Consider the following 14,472-nt stretch of genomic DNA (forward strand, 5'->3'; position numbering starts at 1 on the left):
GATAAAAAAATGAGATTGAATTAGTTTGGCGGGATTTGTTCTTGACTAATCCATGTTGGCTTCTGGTTATTACTGCATTGTTTTCTAGGTGCTTGCACAATGACCACTTTACCATCTGTTCCAGAATTTTGCCTGAGATTGATGTGAGGCTGACTGGCCTGTAGTTCTCAAGTTCCTCTTTTTTAGCCTTTTAGAAGATAGGGACAACATTAGCCCTTCTCCAGTCCTCTGGCACTTCACCCATTTCCCATGATTTTAAGAAAATAATGGATAGCAGTTCTGACAGTTCTTCAGCCAGTTCCTTCAATATATTGGATAATTTTTGCTGAATTATGGGCAACATCAAGAGCATTTGGAGCAGCTAACATCAAGTACATGTTGAGGGGCACAGCCACAGGTATGAAGTTGCCTATTCTTCTCTACACTTTCAAGGACTGTGTGGCTATGAATACCACAGTTTCAAGAGTTAATGGTTCTGCCAACTCTACTCCATAGCTTATTAAGTGACTTGAAAGTAGTCCATAAACTTTCCTGAAGTTCCCTCCATTTTAAGAGATAGGTGGTTCCTTCTTTCCACATTAAAATACTGCAATGTACATTGTTCACTACATTTTAATTGGGACTAGGTAAAAGCTGGAACTGAAAAGAACAGAATGGTATGGGGATTTCTTAATAAAAATTAATGCCCCAAACAGTGAAATGTGCTGGACAAACATCCAAATAATATTTTTAGCCCTCTCCCAATGAATATTATTCTTTTACTAACCCTTTATTCCTCTTGAACCCACTAGAATGGAACACAGTGGCCCAGAATGGCAACTTCTGAATGAGTTAACTGAAGCAAATTCACAACAAACATGTGGCCTGATGGGGCAGATGCAGCAAGCCACAAATAATCTGCAGAAACAAGTTTCCAGTTCTCATTGGTTTCAGAAGATCAAAACAACCCAGACAGAAGGACAGACCATCCAAATTGATCAGATCCATCCAACTAGAGGGGACGGATCAAATCAGCCACAGAACACCCCTCTAGAACAAGTACCAATTCCAGGCATAAAACTGATACAGTGAAAAACAGCCTAGAATGTTGACTTCTGAGTAGGCCACCCCAACCAAATTGACTTAATGCATCAAGTAGAAGGAAATGTTGCCACCTGTTTTCCGCAATATCAATTTTATGTCAAAGTGGGTACTGGAAGGTGGATCCCGGGGATGTTTCATGGCCCATGACATCAATCTCCTCTAGTGGGATGGGTGAACCTGGTTGGGCTGTTCTACTTGGAAGTTACCGTTCCAAACTGTTCTTCACAATATTGATTTTCTGCCCAGAATGGGTACTGGAATGTTGTTTGGGATGTGTGTGTTTTGTGGCTGATCCTACTGGTCCCCTCTAGTTGCATGGGTCTGGAGAATTTGGTTGGGCTGTCCTACATGGAACTCTCTGTTCCGGGTAGGTTTTCTGTTTTCTGCCTGGAATGGGTGTTTCACTCCAGTGGGTTTTGGGGTAATAAAGAGTTAATGAAAGAGCAAGATTCATTGGGTTTGAGGTTTAAAATGTAGTTTAGATGTTTGTTCAGCACATCCCACTGTTTTTGTTACCAGTTTTTATTAAGAAGTCCCCATTCTGTTCCAGGTTTCACCTAGTGCCATTATAATTCCATAACATAATACTAACCCCAGATCTTCTGGTTATGAAATGGCACAGAAAAGGTTCTCTTCCACTGGTAAAGGGGTAGGGCAGGTGGGAATGTGATCTGTCTCCTCCAAACTGCTAGTTATATCTGAGGACGAAACCTGGCAGTATTTCCACGTACGGTAGCCAGGGGTAACCTCCTAAACAGGTTGTTTTGACCTGTGCGTGCTGAACACTAGACAGAAGTGGAGCCTGTATAGCAATCATCTTCTCTGAATTCCCTAGAACAACATATTGTATCTCTGCTGAGAAAGGTGGGAGGACATGCCGGGTAGAGTGAAATTAGATTTGAACAAAACAGCTTTCAGGAATGTGTTGTGACTAAAGGCACACAGAAACAGCTTGGACAGGATTCTTATTCAATGAAATTTCGAGACTTTCAATGTAGTTGAAGAGTGGACAAACACACACATTTCTGATCCAACCCCTATTTCATATGCGGATAGTGCTTGTGTTTGTGTGTCCATCAGTTTGAAGAATATGGTTGATTTAACAGGCTGCTTGTTTAGTTTGACTTTAGTAAGTTGTGAAACCATCATTGCACAACTATTTTATGAACTCCCCAATTTAAAATAGTTCAAGTTTTTAAAATTAAAAAAACACTTTTAAGGAGATATGTGGGGGTAAATTTATTTTAAATAAATAATCATAAATAAAATAAATTAAAAAGAGTTGGGGAAAAAGGTGCATTTTTATTATGTGGCCATGCACTCTTTTTTTCAGAGGACAATCTATGTGCAGGATTGCCAAGTCTAGACCCAGTCTAGAGAACCACGGTAGACAGCAAGGGCTTCAAATTGCCCATCAGAGTTTCCATAACTGTATACCAGAGGTTCCCAAACTTGGGTAACCCAGGTGTTCTTGGACTGCAATTCCCAGAAGCCTTCACCACCAGTTGCACTGGCCAGGGTTTTTGGAAGTTGCAGTCCAAGAACACATGGGTTACCCGAGGTTGGGAACCACTGTTTTATACTAAATAGAGAATGTGCTGTTTCCTGTGTATCTCACCCTTTACATTAAAATATGTTCAAGAAAGCCATCCCCAATTCAGAAAGGGACTTGATTGCAACCTCAGAATTCCCCCGCCTGATAGTAAAAGACCATAAAATACTCTCACCGTATTTCTATTTTAATTATAGCATTTCCTTCCTAAATTTGCATCTGTACATACCAATTTATACACTTGATTGTAACCAAAAGGCCAAGACACTACCTGTCAATTAACACATCCAATTTTATTATGCAAAACAGTGCCTTCTTTTTGCTGATGCGCTTCCTCTTGTTTTGGCATGAAGAGCCATAGTAATTTGTAATGATGACATGGGGATTCTACAGAGCCATCCAGGGGTAGAGCACAGAATACTACTGGCTGGTAAGGTGGATATCTATAGACAAGTACCAGAAAAAGCCTTCAGTCTGAATCTGACCAGCTGTGATCAGTCACTATCAAAAATAACTATCTAGATGGACCAGTGGTTCATTTATGTAGTTCTCTCAAAGCCCTCCGGCCCACAATGCCTGCTGCCCCTAGTCGGATGGATGAAGGTTCTGGGAGTTGTTGGCAAACACTTTTCCCACTGCTGCTTCTAGGCCAGGCAGCCCAACTGCCTGCTCCAGCATCAGCAGCCCTGATGGGTTCGTGGGTTGGTAAACTGAAGGCACGCAGGATGGCCATGCTTATTATTTGCTGATGCTAGCCAAAAGGAAAAAGAAAAGTAATGCCCCCAATCCTCCTGCGTAATGATGAATAAATGGTGTAATTTTTGAAGCAAGTTCCTCCAAGTTAAGAAATTATCACCACAGACATTATCAACTACCCACTGAGTCACACAACTGACAATGTCTCCGTTGAGGCCTCAACTTAAAGCAGTTGGTCTCCGAAAGTGATGGCATTTGTCGTATGCCAGGATAACTAGGCAAGAGGATTTGGGCCAATCAAATCAAATAAAATAAAATCTTAATTTCCATGCAGAGGAAATCATTCAAACAAGTGTCTCCTCAACCACTTGTCTACTGCTACTTATATACTGTATATATATTAAAGCTACTTATATATATATATAATAAAGACCCTTCTCATTTTGGTTCCATCCATCCAAGCACAACATAGACAATTTTTGTAGTATGCTGAAATACCTTCTTCCTTTCCATAATCCGCTTTAAGAGGACAGACGTCCCTCTGCCTTGCAACGTACACATGATCAACATCCCAGGCTTTCAACGACCGCTTTTAAAGCCCCTATCAGCCGCACCAGATCTTCCTTCACTTGAATATTCAGGGGATTGAGCTAGCCCCCCACCCCCGCTGTCACGCAACATTAAAATAAGAAGGCATACACAAGGCTGACATGAATTTGACAAAAAATTAATGATTTGTATATCACTTTAATGCCTTGAATCTGCATTTCATGTATGCTAATTAGGTCATAATGGGGCTGCTTGAGAACCGAACTGTCATCACGCTGCTGTGCAGGTTTCTGGAAGCGGAGATAGAGCGGCTTTCCCCCAGTTGGCTCGTTGCGTGTGTGTGCTGTAACCGGGCAGATCCATGAGCTGCAGTTTCTGCCGTTCCCTCCACTTTATACACAATTGTTTGGAGGATGTGGGGCTTTCATCTATCAGGGTTATAATGGCATATCTCAAAACAGGTAGTGCCTGGACTCCGCCATGCATCCTAGTGGGAAGAGGGTGTACAGTAGCTATATCCAAATGATTGATTCATGGACTTTTTAAGCTGTCACATTCTATCTCATAGGGCAGCTGTCAGCTCCTCAGATACATGAAGTTGTATTTATGCAGCCCATTATGGGGGAAGGGTACCTTAACTCTCTTATTTATGGGCAGGCAAAGCTGTAAAACTTTAAGAAAAAAAAAAAAACAGCAGCGAGGAATTCAAAGTGGAGCTATATTTTATTCTCTCATTGAAAAGCCTTGCCTTATCTAGCAACTGCAGGAAAATAAGATCTTTGTTTTTTTTACATACAGATCTTCTCTCCAAGGCAGGAGCGGTGCTGGTGTTTCTGAAACAGAAGGAATCCTGACAAAAGGGAACTTGAGGGAGAGATGGTTAGTTTCCCCACCTGGCAACAGTGCACTTAAAAGTTGACTTTACCGCCCTGTGTGTTTTGGTCTTATTAATCCAAGTTGGGTCATTTATTTTCAATAACATGTAGCCCAGGTGGGCAATAAGGGCAGGCTTGGCAGTCAAATGTTTGCCCTCCCCCCCCCCAAATACCCCTTGTATGGGCCACACTAGGCCTAGAAATGGCTAACTCTGGCCATTAAAACAATACAAAACACAAAGATGGGAGGTTGCATTTTCTTTGCAGGAGCCATTAGGTAGGGTTGTAACTAAGGTGGAGCGAAGGGAACCAAAATTTACAGGTGAATCTGTCCGTGAGTGTTTGGAAGATAAACAGAAGCATTTCCTGGCTGTATTGACTTTCCTTCCTTTCCTTTTGTAGAAAGCATATGCTTTCTCTTTTCAGTAAGGCAGGCGCCATATTTTTCTTCTTAATTCTCCTGGGGGTGGGGGCTGGTGTCCTTGCCTGAGGGTGGAATGGTGGAAGAGGGTGCCGTTGGCTCTGGGTGTCAAAATGGCTCGTTACAGCCCTGGCATTAAGGGATTCCTCTAACACAAAAATCACAGCTCCTGGAGGACTCTGGGGGGTACAGATAGGGCTTCTTACATCCAGGTGTTTTATTTATTTTTTAAATCCTGGGATCCTTGATGGCTCAAAAATACCCCCTAAGGGCATGTGTGGGGGCCCCCAAGGCTGCACTTTGCTCACCCCAATGTAGGGAGAATCAGAAGTAGTCACCTCACGGTTCTACCCCTGATCCACTCATGTTGAGAGCATGGGAGTGTCACTTTTTTAAAAAAACTCAACTCCCCAAATTCCCCAGGCAGCATGGGGATTCTGGGAGTTGTGCCCCACAAAAGTAACTTTCCCAGGCTCAGCTTCTGACTGCCCAAAGATTTCCTGATGGCTTGCATTTGAGGATGAAGAAGTTCATGAAAGCATTTGACCCTAGGCATCCGGGTGGTCTGAGCAGAGGGGAGGGGAGACCTACTTTGAAATGTGAAGGTGAGGCACCCCCTTCCGTCTCTGCTCTGGGTGTGTCAGATCTGTTCCTCCTTTAGGATGGCGCAAGTATCTTTTGTTACTGTATCTCTTTCCAGTTGGGATACTATATAAATCCTCAGCCTGTCAGGCCAGCAGCATTCTGTTCTTTGAGACTTCAGAGACAGAACATGAGGCAAAAAGGGGTAGTGGGTTAGGCGCCATGCAAATCACCCCAAGCTTCCTCCAGAGAGCAGTTCTTCTATATCATGCTTGGTATGTATGGGTCAATGTAAAGTCATCAACTAAAGTAGCGACACCAGTATGGTCTGATAGCTGGATGCTGAGCAAGGCTTAGGGAAATTTGCTTTTAAACAACTGCTGGGCCATGAGTAGCTTACCATTACTGGTAGAAACAAAATCATCATCATCGCAACCACCACCACCAGCTCCGCCATCATCAGAAGAATGATCCAAAGAATAATCAAAAGAATAAATAAAAAAGACAAAACCATGGTGGCACCTGAAAGACTGACTATTACATTTTAATGTGAGCCCTTGTGGACAAGTCCACTTCCTCAGACATAAGAGAGAAATATATAATATGGCAACTATTTATATATGTCATCAAAATGCAGAGATTGTGGTTGGTTGGTAAGAAAGTCAATGGGTGTTTAACACTACGGTGGTATCCTCTTTGATATATAAGTATATGCCAATAAAGCTTGCGTTGTAAAGGATGGAAGAACTTATAGGAAGTTTTGTAAGCAGTTGCAATGATGTGTGAATTGCGTCAGGCAACGGATGATCAGAAGAGCAACATCATTCAGCAAAACAGGATCCCCAAACTGGGTAGCAAAGAACCAGCCTGATTCATTGTTTTTTCTGGTTTGTCATTCAGATTGTGCCCATCTCTATTTAAGACTCTAGTTTACCTTTGACGTTTTTAAGGTGGATCTGTTAAGGAGGAAAATATATCTTGGGGAAACAGTAAAGTAAAATTATTGTAATTTCTATATTTGCTAGTGCCCTCAATGAATCCATTGAGATAGGTGTCTAGCATATGTACTGTATATATTTTACCTCAGATCTCTCTCTGGATTTTTGTCCTGTAGTTTCTTTATTCCAAAATGGCAACTTTTAGATTTTGTTTAGAATGTCTTGGTAAATTAAATGATGCTAAATGGGTTTCTGTGCGTTGCCATTCCTGACGTTTGATTTGTGCCCATTAATTCTTTTGCTTAACTTTCCTTGCCTAGTTGTTGGGAAATTAAAATGTTCTTCTGCAAACATTTGAGACAGAGCTGGATCAGGAACAGAAATGTAAATGTGTGTGTGTGTGTGTGTGTGTGTGTGTGTGTGTGTGTGTGTGTGTGTGTGTGTGTGTGTGTGTGTGTGTGTGTGTGTGTGCGTGCACTTGCTGAAACACCCCCCCCCCCTTGTATCTCAATAAATTCTCTGGCTGATGAGGGCTGTTTTTGGTACCTGAACCTTAGGTATGGTTTTCCTCTCCTGTGTCTCTTCTCTCCTGAGTATGACATTGATGCTTGCCTGAAGCAAGCAACAAGCTCTCTCTTTTTTCTTCTACATATGAATGTGTTCAGAGCCACCTTGAGCAAGTACTTTTAGCCAGGCTGCTTTGAAACAAAATGGCCGGTGGGCCATATTTTCTTTGGTGCATGTATTGTGTTGTGAGAGGTTGCCGCAGGATTTGAATGTCTATTTTGAAATATAATTTGTGTGAATGGCAGTGAGAAATGTCTTTGTAATGTTCTTGCCCTGACAGAGATAGGAAAGTGGGAAGGTGATGCTTTTCCTTGGCAGTTACTGGCCATGTAAATAAATTGGATTTGACAGTTGACCAGTTTGTCCCCACTATTGCAAAATACTGTCAACTGACCACTCAAATAATAGTCAGATTTTTCAAGTATCATTTTTTAGGACAGTAACAACACCGCTGAAAAACTGTACTGTTAAATAACAGCTGTCTTCTAGAAGAGTCTTGATACCACTTGCATTTAGACTTGGCTGTGGGGGTCTGGGAAATATCGTTCCCCTCACACCCCATAAAAAGGAAAGGGAAAAAAGGGGGAATGGAGGGAAAGAGATGGGGGGTTTGTTTGCCATCTCTGCAAAATTATAGAGGACCTGTCCTCCAACAGGAAATACAAATGAGTAAATCTCATTCTCGAAACTACTGATGCACTTTACTGTGTCAAATACTGTGAGTTTGCTTCCTGCTTCCTTCTCAATCCTCTCTTTATATTTCCTGTTCAGTTCATGGGTCCAGATAGATAGATAGATAGATGGATGGATGGATGGATGGATGGATGGATGGATGGATGGATGGATGGATGGATGGATGGATGGATGGATGGATGGATGGATGGATGGATGGATGGATGGATGGATGGATGGATGGATGGATAGATAGATAGATAGATAGATAGATAGATAGATAGATAGACAGGCTGTAGAATTCAGTTTTTGAGGAGAATCTCAGGGCAAGGAGTACTTCCTCATATACAATATATAATGTTGTGCTCCCAAGTCAATTCTGATGTAGGACAGCCATTTCCAGGTGGTTTACAATTCCCTTTTGCTGGGAGCACTTCTGGGACTGTGCTGCTTGTCCAAGGCTGTATAGGCTGGCTTTTCTCCTGGGAGGTACAGTGGGGAATTGAACTCTCAGTCTCTGGCTTTGCAACCACTGTAGCGATCACCCTGCTTTGGTTCAGGTAGAAGATTATTTGCATGTACCAAATGTAACAACCCCAGACCTACTGGGATATGCCACAGTTTCACTAAGCTGCCACCAACCATTCCCTGTAAGGAGTCACACAGACCAGGAATGGATTTTTAACAAATAAAGGAATAAGGTTTATTTAAATAACACACAGGGAAAATAAACTGATCAAGTGAATAAGATACAGTAACGTGGCTTAGTCTCAATCATACATACACCAGTTTGGTTCGAAAACACGCGTGTACGCTTGGACAGAGAGCAATCAGGAGTTTGCACATGCTAAAATGAGCTGAAGAGTCCAATTCAGCCAGCTATGCTACAACACTCCTTCTCACAAGTCTGCCCACATAAGAACACCCTGGTACTCTCAGATATTATTGTGAAAAGGTCAAGTGGGCTTTGTAGTCCTTAGACTTAACTTGCACCACTGACAGGACTCTAAGTAAGTTAGGCCGAGGCAGCACTCTCAGATGACCCTATGACAAGTGTACTGTTCAGGAAACCAAATGAGTTTTATAATCTTTATTTTATTAAAGAAAAAGCATGTTACTAAGCCAAATTAACCCAAAACAAATAATCTAGCATTGTGCTGTTTAGTTACACAGATGTAGTGAGGCAAAGAAAACATAAAAAATATAAAAGAGTTCAAAAATCCAAAAACCATTAAGATGAATAAAAACAATTCCAGTCCAGGAAATCATTAGTAAAAACAAGTTAATCCAAGTTGGTTATGAAAAGGCTATAGTCCTCAGTGATCCTATAGAATAAAAATCCCTAAACAAAAGTAAAAATCCATTATATGTCCCATAGTCCTTAGAAAAGAAAAATCCAGTAAATGTACCATAGTCCTTACTAAATTACAAGAGCATAGTCCATATGGAGTATTCCAAGAAAAGAAGTCCATAAAGAATATTCCATAGGTAACAGTCCATAGAGAATAGTCCATGCACAGTCCTTAGGAAAATCCCATAAGTCCAAAAGTAATCCAGCAAAGCATAGAAACCAGTCCATGTAGGTAGGCCACCACACTCTCTCTCAAGACATCAGGGTAAGTCCCATATGGCTGAAATGTAGGTCACGAATCACTGAAAGGTCGGTCTTGGAAAGACAAAGTCCATAGGTAAAAAGTTCCTTTTTCAAGAGTAACTGGCAAGGGCCTAATGCACCTTCCCACGATGTCATCCAATCAGAGTTCGTTACTAGGCAAACAGTCCTGTTACATCACATGAATTCTTTCTCATACACACCAGATGTTATTTGGGTTACGGTGGTTTCTCAAAGAGTCACAACATTTCCAATTATCTAATCACCCGGAGTCCTTCTCAGGCCTTCAGAATAACACTGTCTCTGCTCGCCTAGAAAACAACTTGTCAGCACAGCACAGATATTATATACAAAGAAACAAAATGGAACCTCTCTGGCTCACTTCATAATTACAAAACCCATATGCCTTTAAAAGATTTTAACTTAAAAACCCATCTCATCACACAGAACACCTTTAAATAAAGCACAGACCCTGAACCTATCAGTTCTGGCTAACCATACAGACACCTGAACCTATCAGGTTGGTACTGACTGACACACAGTAGTACCCTGTCTGACACACAGACTCCCACACCAGCTTCTTCTTCCCAGCTCTCCTCCAGCTTCTCCTAACTTCTCCACACAAACTCCACATATATATACAGTACAGCCCCTCCTCCTGATGTCCCGCCTTCCACTCCCCATAGGATGGAACTTTCCCTCCAACCCATGACAGACAGGTAACATCAGTGCTGTATGTAACACCTCCCCTCTTTATAAGTTGTTTTGTAGGGGGAAAGCTAAGGTGCTTTTCTCCAAAAAACAACCTGGATCCAAAACATACAAAAACAGTTATACCATAACATACAATACCATACTTACTCTAGGATAAACATATCAATTAGGCATTTAAACTTTTACCATTTACAATACATCAAGTTACCTTTATTCATACAAACCAGGCATATTTAATAACCAGATACATTTAACCTTTGGCCACCAAAATATATACATAGTCCATGTTTCTTTCGCCGTCTTCATTCTTCAGGTCTTCTTGACAAGGCGTCAGCAACACAGTTCACTGACCCTCTGACCACCTTCACTTCAAAGTCATAGTCTTGTAGGTTTAAAGCCCACCTCATAAGTTTACTATTGTGGGTTTTCATTGTCTTTAACCATTGCAGTGGTGAATGGTCAGTGCACAGAATAAAATGTCTTCCCCAGATGTAAGGCTTGGCCTTCTGGATCGCGTAGACTATGGCCAGGCACTCCTTCTCCACGGTTGCCAGATGTCTCTCACCTTTCTGGAGCTTCCTACTCAGGTAGGACACTGGATGCTGGTCACCACTTTCATCCTCCTGGCAAAGAACTGCTCCTACCCCGCTGTTAGACGCATCGGTGTAGATGATGAACTCCCGGTCGAAGTCTGGAGCACGCAGCACTGGATGGTTGATGAGGGCCTCCTTCAACCTCTGGAACGCCTCCTCACAGTCGCTGGTCCACGGGATGCGGTCATCAGTCTTCTTCCTCGTCAGATCGGTCAGCGGAGCCGCAATCTCGCTAAACCTCGGGATGAACTTTCTGTAGTAGCCCACCAACCCAAGAAATGATTTGACTTTTTTCTTGGTGTTGGGTCTAGGCCAATCACGAACTGCTTCTATTTTGGCCTCTAGGGGTTTTATCACTCCTCCCCCTACTATGTGACCCAAGTATTTTATTTCTGGGCTACCCAGCTGCAGTTTGTTCTCTTTGCAGGGCCTAGGCCAAAGCACTTCCTCACCTGGGTTAAAGTGCCTCTTCCTGCCTTCCTGGTCATCCCAAGCTTTCTTTCTGACCTTTCGAGCTTGCAGGTTTTCTGCTGCTAGCTCTAGGTTTCTCTTTAGATCATTCCTTAAAGAGTCTATATATGTCACAACATCTTGTGGGTCATCCTGGGTGATCTGCTCCCAAGTTTGTTTGATCAAATCGAGTGGCCCTTTCACCCTTCTCCCAAACAAAAGTTCAAACGGACTGAACCCGGTACTGGCTTGTGGCACTGATCGATAAGCAAACAAAAGGGATTGCAGCTTCTGGTCCCAATTGTTTGGATTCTCTGCCAAGTAAGCCCTAATCATGCGCATCAGAGTCCCATTGAACTTCTCCGTTAACCCATTACTTTCAGGGTGATAGGCAGTGGTTTCCTTGTGTTTAATTCCACAGATTTGCCATAACCGTTTCATGAGCTTCGATGTAAACGATGCGCCCAAATCTGTGATTATTTCTGAGGCAAATCCCATCCTGGACATATACCCCACCAAGGCATCTGCCACTGTGTTAGTTTCAATGTTAGTCAAGGGTATGGCTTCAGGGTACCTCGTGGCATGGTCCACAATGGTGAGAATGAACCTGTTCCCCCTCTTTGTGGCCTTGGGCAAAGGTCCCACAATATCCACCCCTATACATTTGAACGGGGTGTCAATCACAGGCAAAGGGCACAACTTTGCTTTGGTCCTGTCACGGTTATTCCCCTGCCTCTGACACACATCACATTGTTTACAGAACTCCTTGATCTGCTTCCCTATTTCAGGCCAGTAAAAATTCTGTGTAATTCTCTGTTGTGTTTTGTTCACCCCTAAGTGCGCAGCAAACCTGTCAGAGTGCCCCCTTTGTAAGATCATGGGGCGATACTTTTCAGGTACCACTAGCTGACTTCTGATCCCATCTCCCCCTTTTGAGATATTCCTCAGGGTCTCTCTATATAAAATTCCCTTTTTCTCTCGAAATCTCACTGGGGTTTCAGGTGTTAGCTGGGCGTCTGTCACCTGTTCAAAACACTTTTGGAGAGTGGCGTCTGCCTTTTGCTCTTGGCCAAATTTGCTGTCTGTGGTTAAGTTTTCCACCACAGCTTCTGAACTCCCCTCTGCTTCCGTCTCGGGCTCATCAGTACCCCCCTGAACTGTCCCTGTGGTGGCTTGTGAGCGTGTAATCACTAGCACCCATTTCACATGTTCAGCCAGGTCATTTCCCACGAGCACGGCTGCTGGCAGAGTCGATGAAATCGCTAGCCGCCAAACTCCCCTCCAGCCTTGAAAGTTCACAGGTACCTCAGCTACTGGCAGCGAGATCACCTGTCCCTCAATCCCTGCCACCTTTATGCTCTCATTTGGGATTATATACTCCCTAGGAATAATATCTGGATGGCACAGGGTCACCTGGGAACAAGTATCCCGTAGCCCCCTATACTGATGGTCAAGTATTCCTACGTCCACCCCTGCGGTTTCAAACAACTGTGAATCCGTTCTCACTAGTAAGCAGCGCTTGACTTCCACAAGAGGACCATTTTCCCCAGCCTGATCAGCAGATGTAACTGTTCCAGATTGAGTAGCCATGGCAACAGGCTCCCTCAGTGACAAGGAGCTTTGCTCTTTCTGGACACAGAACACAGCTTTTGGCTTGGTTCCACTCAAATCATGAGGCACATTTCCTTTTAGCTGCTTTAATTTCTCACACTCTGAGATTAGATGGCCCTTTCCTTGACAGAAATAACATTTTCTGCTGTATTTTGAGTCTTTCTCATCTGGTTTTGGTTTTCCCTCCAAAATCTGAGGTCTTTGTTTCATGTCTGAGGGCTTCCCTTCACCATGGGCCCCTCCCCCTTGCTGGTTTCTCTCTGGTCCCTGAGAGTACTTGCTGTAGGTTTCTTTAGGTTTACCTATAGATTTCCCCTCACCTAAGGGCTTTCTTATTTGGGAAATAAAATCTGCGATTTCGGCCGCCTCTGCCACAGATTTCGGTTTCCTTTCCCTCACCTGGAACTTCAGTTCCCCATGCAGGACTGAATAAAACTGTTCCAGCGCTATCAGGTCTTTGAGCTGCTGGTAGGTCTCTGTTCCCTCCTGAGATAGCCATTTCTCTAGCAGCCTCACCAGTTGGGCCCCCACTTGGGTAAAAGTCTGCTCTGGTTTCTTGGTGAGTGACCTGAATCTTTGCCTCAGCTGTTCCGCATTTATCCCATGTCTGGCAAACACCAGTTTCTTAAACTCTGCAAAATCTTTTAACAGCTCCTCTGGCATCTCTGCATAGACTTCTGCAAGGCTGCCACTGATTAAAGATCGCATGATGGTCATCTTCTCAGTTTCCCTTACTGAGAAGTCCACAAACGCTCTTTCCACTAGGGAAAAGAACACCTCTGGGCAATCTCCCTTGTGGTATACAGGGAACTTCTTCAGGTCAGTTTTAGACAATTGGCCTCTCTCAGAATCCCTATTGTTATTATTGTTCTGATTCATCAGTTCCAATTTTCTTAACTCAAACGCCATTTTCTCTTTTTCCAGAGCAATTTTTTCTCTCTCTAATCTTTCTTCTCTTTCCATTCTCTCTCTCTCTCTCCCTAATTCAAATTGTCTTTGCCTCTCTCTTTCCCTTTCCTCCATTTCCCTCACCCTCAGTTCATGCTGTTGGGCTAGGAGTATTTTTCTGAGTTCTGGGTTCTGTTCTCCCGTGCTGTCATCCTGCACTGAGCCAAATTCCTCCTCAGAACCTTGGTCTACCTGGGGTTCCCTCACTTCACCCATTTCTGCCATTTGGCTTCGAGTCAAGGGCATAATCCCCCCCCAGAACAGGCTGCTTTCAAAAGTCAAGCCTCAAAATAAAGCGACCACTTTTTTTTTCTCTTTTGCCTCAGAACCAGCCTTCTATAGATTGCTGCTGTTCTTCAGCACTAACTTGCAACTGTTGCCAGCCAGAGTCTACCCCCCTCTGCTAGGCCTCTCAGCAGACAGGCTAGATCACTGCTACTTCACTCAGCTTTGCCTCAGCCTTTTTCCCGCCAAAACAGGTTGCCTCAGAGTTCCCTAATCTAGTCCCACCAATCTGAGGTCACACGTTCTTCCACTAGCGTACCTCCCCGTGAGGTAAGCCTAGAAGATTACCTACGCGCTCTCAGATTGTCCCTGACTAGACCCCCC

The sequence above is a fragment of the Pogona vitticeps genome, chromosome 1 (genome assembly GCF_051106095.1).
Source record: "Pogona vitticeps strain Pit_001003342236 chromosome 1, PviZW2.1, whole genome shotgun sequence".
Lineage (NCBI taxonomy): Eukaryota > Metazoa > Chordata > Lepidosauria > Squamata > Agamidae > Pogona > Pogona vitticeps.